Source organism: Bos taurus, chromosome 16 (assembly GCF_002263795.3).
Source record: "Bos taurus isolate L1 Dominette 01449 registration number 42190680 breed Hereford chromosome 16, ARS-UCD2.0, whole genome shotgun sequence".
In the NCBI taxonomy this organism is placed as follows: domain Eukaryota; kingdom Metazoa; phylum Chordata; class Mammalia; order Artiodactyla; family Bovidae; genus Bos; species Bos taurus.
This window is the reverse complement of record NC_037343.1, coordinates 57504258-57516844: the sequence shown is the minus strand read 5'-3', so window position 1 is coordinate 57516844 and position 12587 is coordinate 57504258. Positions and strand designations below refer to the sequence as shown.

Genomic DNA, 12587 nt, shown 5'->3' with positions numbered 1-12587 from the left:
ACCTATATAGGGCTTGAAATTGTACCAAGCACACAATAAGTGCTAGGTATTATTATTGTTATTTATATAATAGGGGTGTCATATTATTCTCATTTTACAAACTGAGATTCAAAGAGGTCAGTGATTTTCCTAAAGTTGCAAAGTTTTAAGTGGCTTCATGGAAATTTATTTGCTAAAATCTCATTAAACTCTAATTTGAAAAGATACAGGCACCCCAATGTTCATAGCAGCACTATTTACAATGGCCAAGATAAGGAAGCAACCCAAGGGCCCATGAACAGACAAATGGATAAAGATTGTGGTGTATATGTATAAGGGGCTTCCCTGGTGGCTCAGATGGTAAAGAATCTGCCTGAAATGCAGGAGACCCAGGTTCAATCCCTGGATGGGGACAATCCCCTGGAGAAGGGAATGGCATCCACTCCAGTATTCTTACCTGGATAATTCCATGGGTTGAGGAACCTGGCAGGCTACAGTCCATGGAGTCTTAAAGAGTCAGACATGACTGAGTGACTTATATATATATATATATATATATATATATATATATATATATATATATATATAGTGGAATATTATGCAGCCATGAAAAATGAGATCCTGCCATTTGTAGCAACATGGATGGGCCTAAAGAATATCATGCTTAATGAAATGCCAGACAGAGAATGACAAATACTATATAATATCACAATATCACTTGTATGTGGAATCTAAAAAATACAACAAACTAGTGAATAAAACAAAAACAAAGTAGACTCACAGATATAGAGGAAAAATTACTGGTTACCAGCTGCAGGGCAGTGGGGAACAGAGAGGAGATAGAATGGGAGGTTTAAACTATTGTATATAAGATAGATTCAAGGATGTATTGTACAATGCAGGGAATATAATCCATATTTTGTAAGAACTAAATGGAAAGTTACCTTTAAAATTGCATAAAATTTTGTTTAAATTATACAAATAAAGATTTTAAAATAAGAATTAAAAAACAAGAACAATATAGAGACATCTCTGATGGTCCAGTGGTTAAGAACCCACTTTGCAATGCAAGCGATGTGGGTTCAATCCCTGGTTGAGGAACTAAGACCCCACATACCGCAAGACAACGAAGCCTGTGAGCCACAACTAGAGAGCCTGATTGCCACAATGAAAGATCCTGCATGCTGCAACTAAGACCCAAAGCAGTCAAAGAAATAAATAAATATGTTTCTAAAATAAAAATACAAATGAATATAAATGCAAAACAGAAATAGATTCACACACAAAGAAAACAAACTAGTGGTTGCCAAAGGGGAGAAGGATGAGGGAGGAACAAATCAGGGGTAAGGGATTAAGAGACACAAACTACTATGTACAAAATACATAAGCAATGAGAAAACATGGTATAGCATGGGGAATTATAGACATTATCTTGTAATAACTTTTTTATATGGAAATTCTTTATTTTCTAACTTCTTTTACACAATGGTTGAGCATTAAATCTTAGAGTTGATTTAACATCCGTATAATTAATTTTAGACTATATTTCATGGATATGACCTCAGGTAAAAATACTGGATTAGTATGCTGTAGTGATTACCTGAAAATAATGTAATATTATAAATCAATTATACTTCAGGAAAAAATAAAAATATTTTGAAAACTTCTTAAAGATGACTTCATGTCAAGCTGAGAGTAAAAACAAGAATAGGAAAGAGAAGAGGAGGAATGACAGACTGGCTGGTTGGTAGGGACCCTGAAGGACCGCATGACAGAGCCCCGAACTAAATGTTGTCAACATTATACTTTTGCTATACTTATAAGTGACCAGTCTATACCACCCTGCTTTACCTGAAGTAGCTTGGTTTTCTCTCAAAGCATGATGACCACAGAAGAATTAGATCACACAGAACAACACATTTGTTAAGACAGCCCCTAAACTATGGTTTTTCCAGTGGTCATATATGGATGTGAGAGTTGGACTGTGAAGAAGGCTGAGTGCCGAAGAATTGATGCTTTTGAGCTATGGTGTTGGAGAAGACTCTTGAGAGTCCCTTGGACTGCAAGGAGATCCAACCAGTCCATTCTGATTGAGATCAGCCCTGGGTGTTCTTTGGAAGGAATGATGCTACAGCTGAAACTCCAGTACTTTGGGCACCTCATGCGAAGAGTTGACTCATTGGAGGAGACTCTGATGCTGGGAGGGATTGGGGGCAGAAGGAAGAGGGGACCACAGAGGATGAGATGGCTGGATGCCATCACCGGCTCAATGGACGTGAGTCTGAGTGAACTCCGGGAGATGGTGATGGACACGGAGGCCTGGCGTGCTGCGATTCATGAGGTCACAGAGAGTCGGACATGACCAAGCAACTGAACTGAATTGAACTGAACTGAAGCAAAAAGTTCAGTTGTATCTAGGTCTCTACCGTGTGACATAAATCTGTTTAAATTTGAGAGTATATCAGTCATGTGAGCACAGACTTCTTTTCTTAAGAGTTAAGAATACTCTTAGCTAAGCGAATTTTCTTAGCTAAGAAAAAAAAAAAAAAAGTCCACTGAATTATCAGGTAACTAAGTGACCTGTGGCATTGCTGTTGTTTTAATTTCCAATCCACCTTGGACTGGTCAATACCTTGTTCAACAAGTCTACCGTCACCAGTGTAACAGCAACGTACTATAGTAGCACTGAAGCCCTTATTCTCAATTTTCTGTTCTTATCTCTTTACAGAGCAGTAAGAAACAGTTTGCAGACTGGCACATACTTCTCACATTTTGTGAAGCCTCGGCACAAATAAAAGGATATTTACTGTCAACTTCATGAGAAAATCAAAAGTGATTCCAGGATCAATTTGAAGGCTCCATGTCATTTAAAAAGAACCAGGCTTTTATTATTATTATATTATCCCATTTTGCCAGCCACAGGTCATTGGTCTCTATCCTCAGGCTTGTCTAATGGCCGCAAGCTCTCTGAGCCCCAGGCATCACCTCATCGCCCAACGTTATCCAAAGCAGGAAGGGAAGAATAAGGACAAAAGTGCTTTCTCCTCACCTGGCTCTGTATTCACTCAAACAGGAATGTCTTGTCTAGAAGAGCCCCAAAGATCCCCCAACTCATTCAGACCTGCTCTTATACCCAATATGCAAAGAAGAATGGGAGCTCTGTGGTTGAATGAGGCCAACAAGGATCCAATCCCTTGAAGCTCCAGAGCACATTGCCATTTGAACAAAACCAGAGACTTTGGCAAGGAGGGGGTTTCCCTGGTGCCTTAAGTTAAGGAATCTGCTCACAATGCAGGAGACCCAGGTTCAATCCCTGGGTTGAGAAGATCCCCTAGAGAAGGGGAACCTGGGAATACTGGAATACCCACTCCAGTATTCTTGCCTGGAGATCCCATGGACAGAGGAGGGAACACAAAGAGTCAGACATGACTGAGCGACTAACTTTTCATTTTGACACGGAAGAACCAGGAAGGACTGTTAGGTGAGAAAAGACGTATCTGCCACAGACATCTTCTGCTCAGACCATGTGAGGCTTAAAGATATCTGTCCTTGGGGAAAATGTGACATTCTGCAAGGATAAAGGAGGCACTCAAATTCTTTAATGTGATATACTCTTCTTTATCCACAAAAAATTTCTGGAATTCAGAAAGAACCAGAAGGCAGATCTCCCATCTATTACCTCCTGAGCACATTTTTTTTTAACTTTGTAAGTCTCCTTTTCCCTGTTTTTAAAAGGGGTGGGACTTCCCTGGTGGTCCAGTGGCTAAGACTCCACACTCCCAAAGCAGAAGGCCCAGGTTCCATCCCTGGTCAGGGAACTAGATGCCACTTGCTGCAACTAAGAAGTCACATTCTGCAGCCAAGCGACCCCACATACCACAGCAAAGATCAAAGATCCTACATGCCACAAACACGGCCCCATTCAGCCAAATACAAAAATAAGTCTTTTTAATAAATTAAAATATAGTAAATGAATGGGGCTTAAAACAGGACTTTCATCAGGAATGTGCTATGAGGATTTTAAAAGTTAATAGAAAGCACTTACGTGCTTGGCGTGGATTTGTTGTTGTTCATTTGCTAGGTTGTGTCCTAGCAAGACTCTTTACAACTCCATAGACTGTAGGCTGCCAGGCTCCTCTGTCCTCCACTATCTCCCAGAGTTTGCTCAGATTCATGTCCATTGAGTCAGTGATGCTATCTAACCATCTCATCTTCTGCAGCCCCCTTCTCCTATTGCCTTCAGTCTTTCCCAGTATCAGGGTCTTTTTCTAAAGAGTTGGCTTTATTGCATCAGGTGGCCAAAGTACTGTAGCTTCAGCTTCAGCATCAGTCCTTCCAATGAATATTCAGGGTTGATTTCCTTTAGGATGGACTGGTTTGATCTCCTTGCAGTCCAAGGGCCTCTCAAGAGTCTTCTCCAACACCACAATTTGAATGTATCAATTCTTCGGCACTCTGCCTTCTTTGTGGTCCAGCTCTTTAGGGACGTCCCTAGTGGATCAGACGGTAAAGCATCTGCCTACAGTGTGGGAGACCTGGGTTTGATCCCTGGGTTGGGAAGATCCTCTGTAGAAGGAAATGGCTACACACTTCAGTACTCTTGCCTGGAAAATCCCATGGATGGAGGAGCCTGGTAGGCTACAGTCCATAGGCTTGCAAAGAGTCGGACACGACTGAGTGACTAAATTAAACTAACTTTCTTTAGGGTTTGGCATGGTGCAAGCCCTAAATAAACCTCACCCTACTCTTATTGCTAACTGGTTATGAAGAGAAATTTTGAGTTTCTACATAACCCAGGGTCACTGTTAGAAAATTATGAGAGCTAAACCGTTTGGAGATGCCTAGGGCGGTTTCCGGGGCTCATTTCACCACACAATAAGGGAGGACTGATCATGTAGAGAAAAATTTTACAGGCAACACATGTGACTTCTGAAAGAAGAATGTCAAGGCACTCACTCCGAACCAGTGGAGACTCAGGAGACCTAAATCTGTTTCAGAGTCCAGCAAATCCCAGCATGACATTGTGGACCTTTATGGAGCCTTGCTTCCCCTAAGTCACTTCGGGGGCTTAGTTGAAGACACAAGTTGCTGTCGAACACCGGAACTGAGGTCTGCTCTTAGAGGTGGTGCTGAGGTGGTGACGCTGCACTGTCTACTTGCCAAGGAGCTATGCCAGGAAGCAAGAAACTCTGGAATGACCCAGAGGACCTTTCAAAAGCTGCTAACAGGAGCAAGTGGGAGTTTACCACAGCCAGGAGAACATGCTGCTGGGAGTCACTGAATGCAGCCATGTAGGGAGGAAGGGGCACCTGGAGCTGGGCCACTGGCCTTTTCTGCCACTGAGGGTCAGGAACCACAAAAGCTGTTGCCATAATAGCAATTTCTAAAAGACAGTTTTGGAAACTGCCAATGGAACCAATTCTCATTATTCGAAGCAACTGATTCCTGGGTCAGAACTGGGAGATCATACTGCTCAGAAACTGTGGCCCTCCTTAGCATCAGTTCAGGGATCAAAGTGCTGGTAACTGAGTAGCAAACTGTTGAGGGGAACACATGAGCTCAGAGTCAAAAAGACCTGGATGTGAGTTCTGGGATTTCCATTCTGTGACCTTGGGTAAGTCCCTTAATCCTCTGAGCTTCAAAGTATTTAATGGGTTCAGTTCAGTTCAGTTCAGTTCAGTCGCTCAGTCGTGTCCGACTCTTCACGACCCTATGAATCGCAGCACGCCAGGCCTCCCTGTCCATCACCAACTCCTGGAGTTCACTCAAACTCGGGTCCATCGAGTCGGTGATGCCATCCAGCCATCTCATCCTCTGTCGTCCCCTTCTCCTCCTGCCCCCAATCCCTCCTAGCATCAGAGTCTTTTCCAATGAGTCAACTCTTCACATGAGGTGGCCAAAGTACTGGAGTTTCAGCTTTAGCATCATTCCTTGGTTAATATATATATAAATGCTTTATAACATAGAAAGTATCAGGAGATTAAAAAAACGTTATAATCATTTTTTTTCAGTATGTTCTTCAATGAAGAGAAAAATTAACAATTTTGCACAAGAAAAAAACTGAAGGGAATAGAGCCCTGGAAAACATGAGTGGGGGCCCAAGCCCATTTCAGAGACCCTTAACAGGAACCTAGTTGAAAGTTCAGATGAGGTTTGGAGAATGAGAGCCTCACTAATGACTCGGATCAGATTCGAATTTGTGATTTCAAGTCCTCAAGCCTCTCGTAGATTTGGTACAAGTTTTCAGTTGCTTAATGAGGCCTGAAATCCCATTTTGTTTCCCACGAAAAAACACCTGAAAGTTTCCTGAAGAGGGTTTTTTACAAAAAAAAAAAAAAGTTAAGCATAACATATCTGTGGGTGATCTTCTGTAAATATTTGTTGTTGTTATTTAGTCCATAAGTTGTGTCCAACTCTTTGCAACCCCATGGACTGTATAGCCCACCAGGCTCCTCTGTCCATGGGACTTCCTAGGCAAGAATACTGGAGTGGGTCCCTTCCAAAGTCCCTTGGGGAAACAAGAAGGCAGCAATGTAGATGAGAGAGGACCTGTTAGAGGGTGTGATTTCAGCCGCTTTGCTGACTCAGGACGCCCTTTAGAGACGTGCAGACTGGGCTTCCGTGGGGGCAGCCGTGCTCTCCACCCCTCGCCATCACCTGCACACATCCAAGCAGCAACATGACCCACTTGCCTCCCTTGCCTTGGGCACGGTCTTCTGTTCTGGCAACTGGTGGTGCTTCTGAGAGACTCCATCTGCCTATCCACTTTGAGTTTCCATTGGACTGACATCTGGGATTCAAAACTTTTCAGTCTACTGTCAACAGAGCCTTTCTTTTAAAAAGAGAGAGGGAAAGAAGAAGAAGAAAAAAAAAAAACCTCTCAAGAAGTGAAAGAATCCAAACACTATCTAAAACAAAACAGAGAAACAGCATTCTTTCTGTCTTGTTTTTTAAATAGAGCTTTCCACACCCCCACGTGTTTATGCTATAATTAGAAAGTGTGTTGTAGAGAGGGTGTTTTGATCACCCTCTAAAAATCTTGTTTATGAAATACTGACTTTACCATATGATATTAATTTGGGGAAAGAGAAATAACAGGAAAGCAGCTATAGCACCGAGAATTCTACAAGGCAGTGCTATGGAGTAGCAGAGGCAAAAATAGTAATAGGGACTTCCCTGGTGGTCCAGTGGTTAAGACTTCACCTTCCAATCCAGAGGATGTGGGTTCCATCCCTGGTCAGGAAGCTAAGATCCCAAGTGCCTTGTGGCTAAAAAAAACAAAACATAAAACAGGAGCAATGTTGTAACAAATTCAATGAAGATTTTAATAATAATAATACTGATGTATATTAATGTTTTCAAGCATGAAAGTGATGAGAGTCTTAACTTCAAGTCCACATTGACTCTTCTCTAGACTATTGCAATAGACTGACTTGATTATCCCATTCTTTCTCTTCTTTGATTCAATCTCCAGAGATCATTGTCCTGAATCCCAGGCCTGCTCAGGCCCTTGCTCTAGTCAGAACTGGTTTAGTAGATACTCAGCACCTACATACAGGGCTAAGGACTGCCCCCAGATTTGGAATCCAAGCCACCTTCAGTCATTTTCTGCAGGGTTGATACTGCCTGTCCCCAGGATGGGTTTGAAAATGTTTGAGAATTCTTTTTATTGGTCAAAATGCCATGGAGCACTGATGACTTTTAGAAGACACACACTCCCTAAGAAAGCAAAGACCCATTCACCCCCTAAAACCAGTAGCACACCCACTGAGAAACTTTGAACCTAACTTTTCAACTTTTCGTAACTTGATTTTCTACTCCATCCTCTGTCATATCCAACTTGGCAGCCACCTTGACTAGTCCCATCTCTAACCTCCATTCATGTGCTCACACTGGTCTCTAGTCTGAAATGTCCTTCCTGACTCACTGATCTTTGTCATTCTCAGTCCTTCAAAACTCAGAATAAACCATCCCCATCCTCCAATCAACATTAATTTCTCCATTTTTGTGGTCCTATATCACTTTGCTTATACCTCTACGCTTACTATATTCTGCCTTGCATTATTGCCATTGTTATTACTTTTATCTCCACTACCAAATAATATATTTCTGGAGGGCAGGACTTGCCTTATTCAGCTTTATATACCTGGAACACTGAACTCTCAGTGCCTGGTACTTAGCAGATTTATCGAATTCATTTGAATTATGCTCATGATTTGAAAATACATTTTTCTCTCAAATGTATGTGTATGTGAGGACATTCTAAATTTTTTTTTTTGCTACTAGTGGATTTAATATGTAAAGTCTTATTTTAATGGGGCTTCTCAGGTGTCCCTAGTGGTAAAGAATCTGCTTGCCAATGCAGGAGACATAAGAGATGTAAGATGTTAGAGACATAAGAGTTCGATCCCTGGGTCAGGAAGATCCCTGGAGGAGGAAATGGCACCCAACTCCAGTATTCTTGCCTGGGAAACCCCGTGGACAGAGGAGCCTGGCAGCTACAGTCAATGGGGTCACAAAGAGTCAGACACGACTGAGGGTCTGAGCACGACAAACAACAACAAATTTTATTAGTTCTTCCTAGGAGAAAAACTGTTGGAATAAATTGAAAAAGAAAAATGGTTGATTTCCTGTCCTTGTAACTGAGACAGGGTTTCAAAAGAAAAAGCCAAAAGGATTTAGTCTTTCAAAAGTCACAAGCAAAAGGAAAATGTAATTTTTTTGTGTTACTCACTGAGATCTTTGTGTACACATACCTCCTCAGATGACTAAACTTTACAAATTTCACTTGACTTTACTTCAACTTTCCAAAAAAAAAACTTTTTAAGTAACCTTTGGATTGGGATGAAACGTGGAAAATTTCAACTCAAAGTCAGATATTTGTTTTTTTTCCCCCCTAGGAAGCTGTGCGCAAATAAAAACAAGGTTTGGCAGGAGCATTTTATAAACCACCTTTACCCTAGGACGGGTCACTGCCAGTGCCATATTTGTTGATGAGACATTTGGCAAAAGGCCTGCTGCAGAAATACCGTCTTTGACTTGATTTTGCTGCAGATTTCATCTGTGAAGATTTTCTTTTCCAGTTACAAAGTTCCCCCAGGAGGACGTAGCTTCTTTTTGGAAGCCTGTGAAGTGTTGGCAAGTCTTGCCCTGTTTACCATGGAAACTTGTACTTGGATAGAATTACAGTGTGTGACCTGGTACAAGCAGAGACGGATGTCTGATGCCCGCCATTTTCTCTTCATATTGATTTGAATTTTATAAACCACAGAACCAGATCAAATGACTTTGATCTTTCCTGTTCATTCGTTCATGGTGGCATACAGTCATACTCATATAGACTTGAAAATAGATTGGCAGATAACAGAACATATGTTACTATTGAAATGTATAGGTTTGGTTTTAGTTAATCTACAGATTGCTCTGCTAAGTCGCTTCAGTCACGTCCGACCCTTTGCGGCCCTATGGACTGTAGTCTGCCAGTGTCCATGGGATTCTCCAGGCCAGAATACTAGAGTGGGTAGCCTATCCCTTCTCCAGTGGATCTTCCTGAGCCAGGAATCAAACCAGGGTCTCCTGCATTGCAGGCGGATTCTGTACCAGCTGAGCTACAGGGAAGCCATTTCACTGTAAACTACAGAGGGTTGCATGAAAAAAGAGTAGTCCATTTGTAAGCATGGATGATTTAATATCGACTTGTCCATTTTTTTTTTTCCTTAGGAAGTTCTAATATACCATATGGCTTTGAAATTGCATTGATGGGCTAATTTTTTTTTAATGAGAAAGAAAATGAAAAGAACTAGCCTTGCCTATAAATAGGTATTCTGCTTTCCTCTAAGTAACAGTTTAAAATATCTGGCCCAGAATTGAGTAAAAAAAATTTTATTTATTTATTTATTTATTTTTTTTTTTTTATTGCTGAAGCCTGGCTTGGAGAATTTTGAGCATTACTTTACTAGTGTGTGAGATGAGTGCAATTGTGCAGTAGTTTGAGCATTCTTTGGCATTGCCTTTCTTTGGGATTGGAATGAAAACTGACCTTTTCTAGTCCTGTGGCCACTGCTGAATTTTCCAAATTTGCTGGCATATTGAGTGCAGCACTTTCACAGCATCATCTTTCAGGATTTGAAATAGCTCAACTGGAATTCCATCACCTCCACTAGCTTTGTTCATAGTGATGCTTTCTAGACCCACTTGACTTCACATTCCAGGATGTCTGGCTCTAGGTCAGTGATCACACCATTGTGATTATCTGGGTCATTCACCCAGATAATCACTATCTTTTTTGTACAGTTCTTCTATGTATTCTTGCCACCTCTTCTTAATATCTTCTGCTTCTGTTAGGTCCATACCATTTCTGGCCTTTATCGAGCCCATCTTCGCATGAAATGTTCCCTTGGTATCTCTAATTTTCTTGAAGATATCTCTAGTCTTTCCCATTCTGTTGTTTTCCTCTATTTCTTTGCATTGATCGCTGAGGAAGGCTTTCTTATCTCTTCTTGCTATTCTTTAAAAAAATTATTTTTATGTCTTTGTGAAATAGTTAACAGTATAGCTCAGGACCTCATCACTTCTTGCCTGGATTACTATAACAATTCTAACTTGATTCTACATCACAGTTATCATACCCTATTCTCAATCTATTTGCCACACTCCTACTGGCACTGTCATTCAAAAAACAAATCTGATCACGCCAATCCAATGGTTAAAACCCTTCAAAGGCTTTAGGAATACTTTTAGGAGAGAATGCCAAATTAGTGTGGCATACAAAGCTCTTTCCTAGTCTTCCATTTGCCGCACACTATTCTTACTCAATATTCCACTGTATACATGTTACTCGCCTGAATTTTCACTCAGCTGTGCCTCTCTACCATTGAACCAGCTGCTCCCAAACATATAATGTCACTACAGTAACTCCCTGCTCTTTCCATGGCTTGCTCCTACTCAGCTTACAACTCATAGGCCACTTTCTCCAAAAACCAACGCAAATTTTCTCGCCCAGCAAGGGTGACCTCCAAAAGAGTTTTAGTAACACTTGCTCATATCTTCAGGATGACCGACAGCTAGCACACAGCACTGCATTTTAATGACATGGAAGTCCCAAGAGACCACAGTTTATCCTGAGTTTAACAAATATCCCAGCAGGTAGATGGTAGTCAATGAAAACTGATCAAATTATGAGCAAAAGGATGAATGAAGGAATACAATTTAGGGGTTTACATTACACTTGTTTTTCTGGTTATACTTGGAGACACTGAAATCTTGAATTTGCTATTTTGAATGGATCTCAATTATCAGAAATTATTTTTCATTTTTACAGTTTGAGAAAACAAAGTAAATTTAAGAACCAAGTTGACCCCAAAGAAAGTTTAGGTGAGCTGAAAAGGGTTAAAGAATGCTCTTTTCATGGTTAGCACCGCCATGACTCAATGTCTCAGGAAGCATCTGAAGCATGTAGCAACTCCAAAGCACTGGACACTGAAAAACTGATCAATGTGCTTGTTCCTTGCCCATCTACCAGTCCCCACATGCCTGAGGGAAAGTCTCCCCCTCATCATTTTCTAAGGAACAGACTTAAGTATGCTCTGACAGGAGATGAAGATCTGCTTGTGCGACAGTTTATTAAGACTGATGGCAGGGACTCCCCTGGTGGTCCAGTGGCTAAGACTCCATGCTCCCAACACATGGGGCCCTGGTTCTATCCCTGGTCAGGGAACTAGATCCCACATGCTACAGCTAAAACCCAGTGCAACCAAATAAATAAATAAATACAAGAGAGAAAGAAAAAAAAGACTGATGGCAGAGATCCAAAGTGATGTAACCTAACCTACCCTGCTGGATTAATAGATGTCATCAGCCTTAACAAGACCAGAGAGAATTCCCCTCTCTTCTGTGACACCAAGGGTCACTTTGCTGTTCATTGTAGTCCACCTGAGGAAGCCAAGTACAAGTTGCGCAAAGTGAGAAAGACCTTTGTGGACACAAAAGGAATCCCTCATCTGGCAACTCATGATGCTCATACCACCTACCTCCCTGATTCCTCATCAAAGTGAATAACACCGTTCAGACTGATTTGGAGACAAACAAGATTTACCCATTCCACCAGTATATGGTGACCAGAGGTGCTAACCTGGGAAGAATTGGTGTGATCACCAACAGAAAGAGACCTCCTGGTTCCTTTGATATGGTTCATGTGAAAGACGCCAAAGGCAACAGCTTTGCCATCCGGTTCACTAACATTTTTGTTATTGGCAAAGGCAACAAACCACAGACATCTCTTCCCCAAGGAAAAGGCATCCATCCCACCATTGCTGGATGAGAGAAATAACAGACTGGCAGTCAACAGTGAAGTGATCTCTAGGTTATGTGATTGGAAAGATCTTTATACTTAATTGAAGGTAATATGGCATGATTTGAAAATATGTGGGTTATTTTCAAATGTCTTTGGATAATTGATTTTTAACATAATTCCACAGTGGAAAGAGAAGAGACTCTATATGACTACAATACCTTTAGACCATGAAATTTTTGCACCTTGTTTTATGTCTCTGGATATGTCTCCCAGCTTACAGTCTATGGAAACTTGAATAGAATTTGTATCCTGCTGT

At 41.2% G+C, this 12587-nt stretch overlaps 1 pseudogene; it reads left to right on the top strand.

The window, feature by feature from the left end:
* Positions 1 to 11199: 11199 nt before the first annotated feature.
* Positions 11200 to 12371, top strand: LOC100848409 (small ribosomal subunit protein eS4, X isoform-like; annotated as a pseudogene).
* Positions 12372 to 12587: the final 216 nt, after the last annotated feature.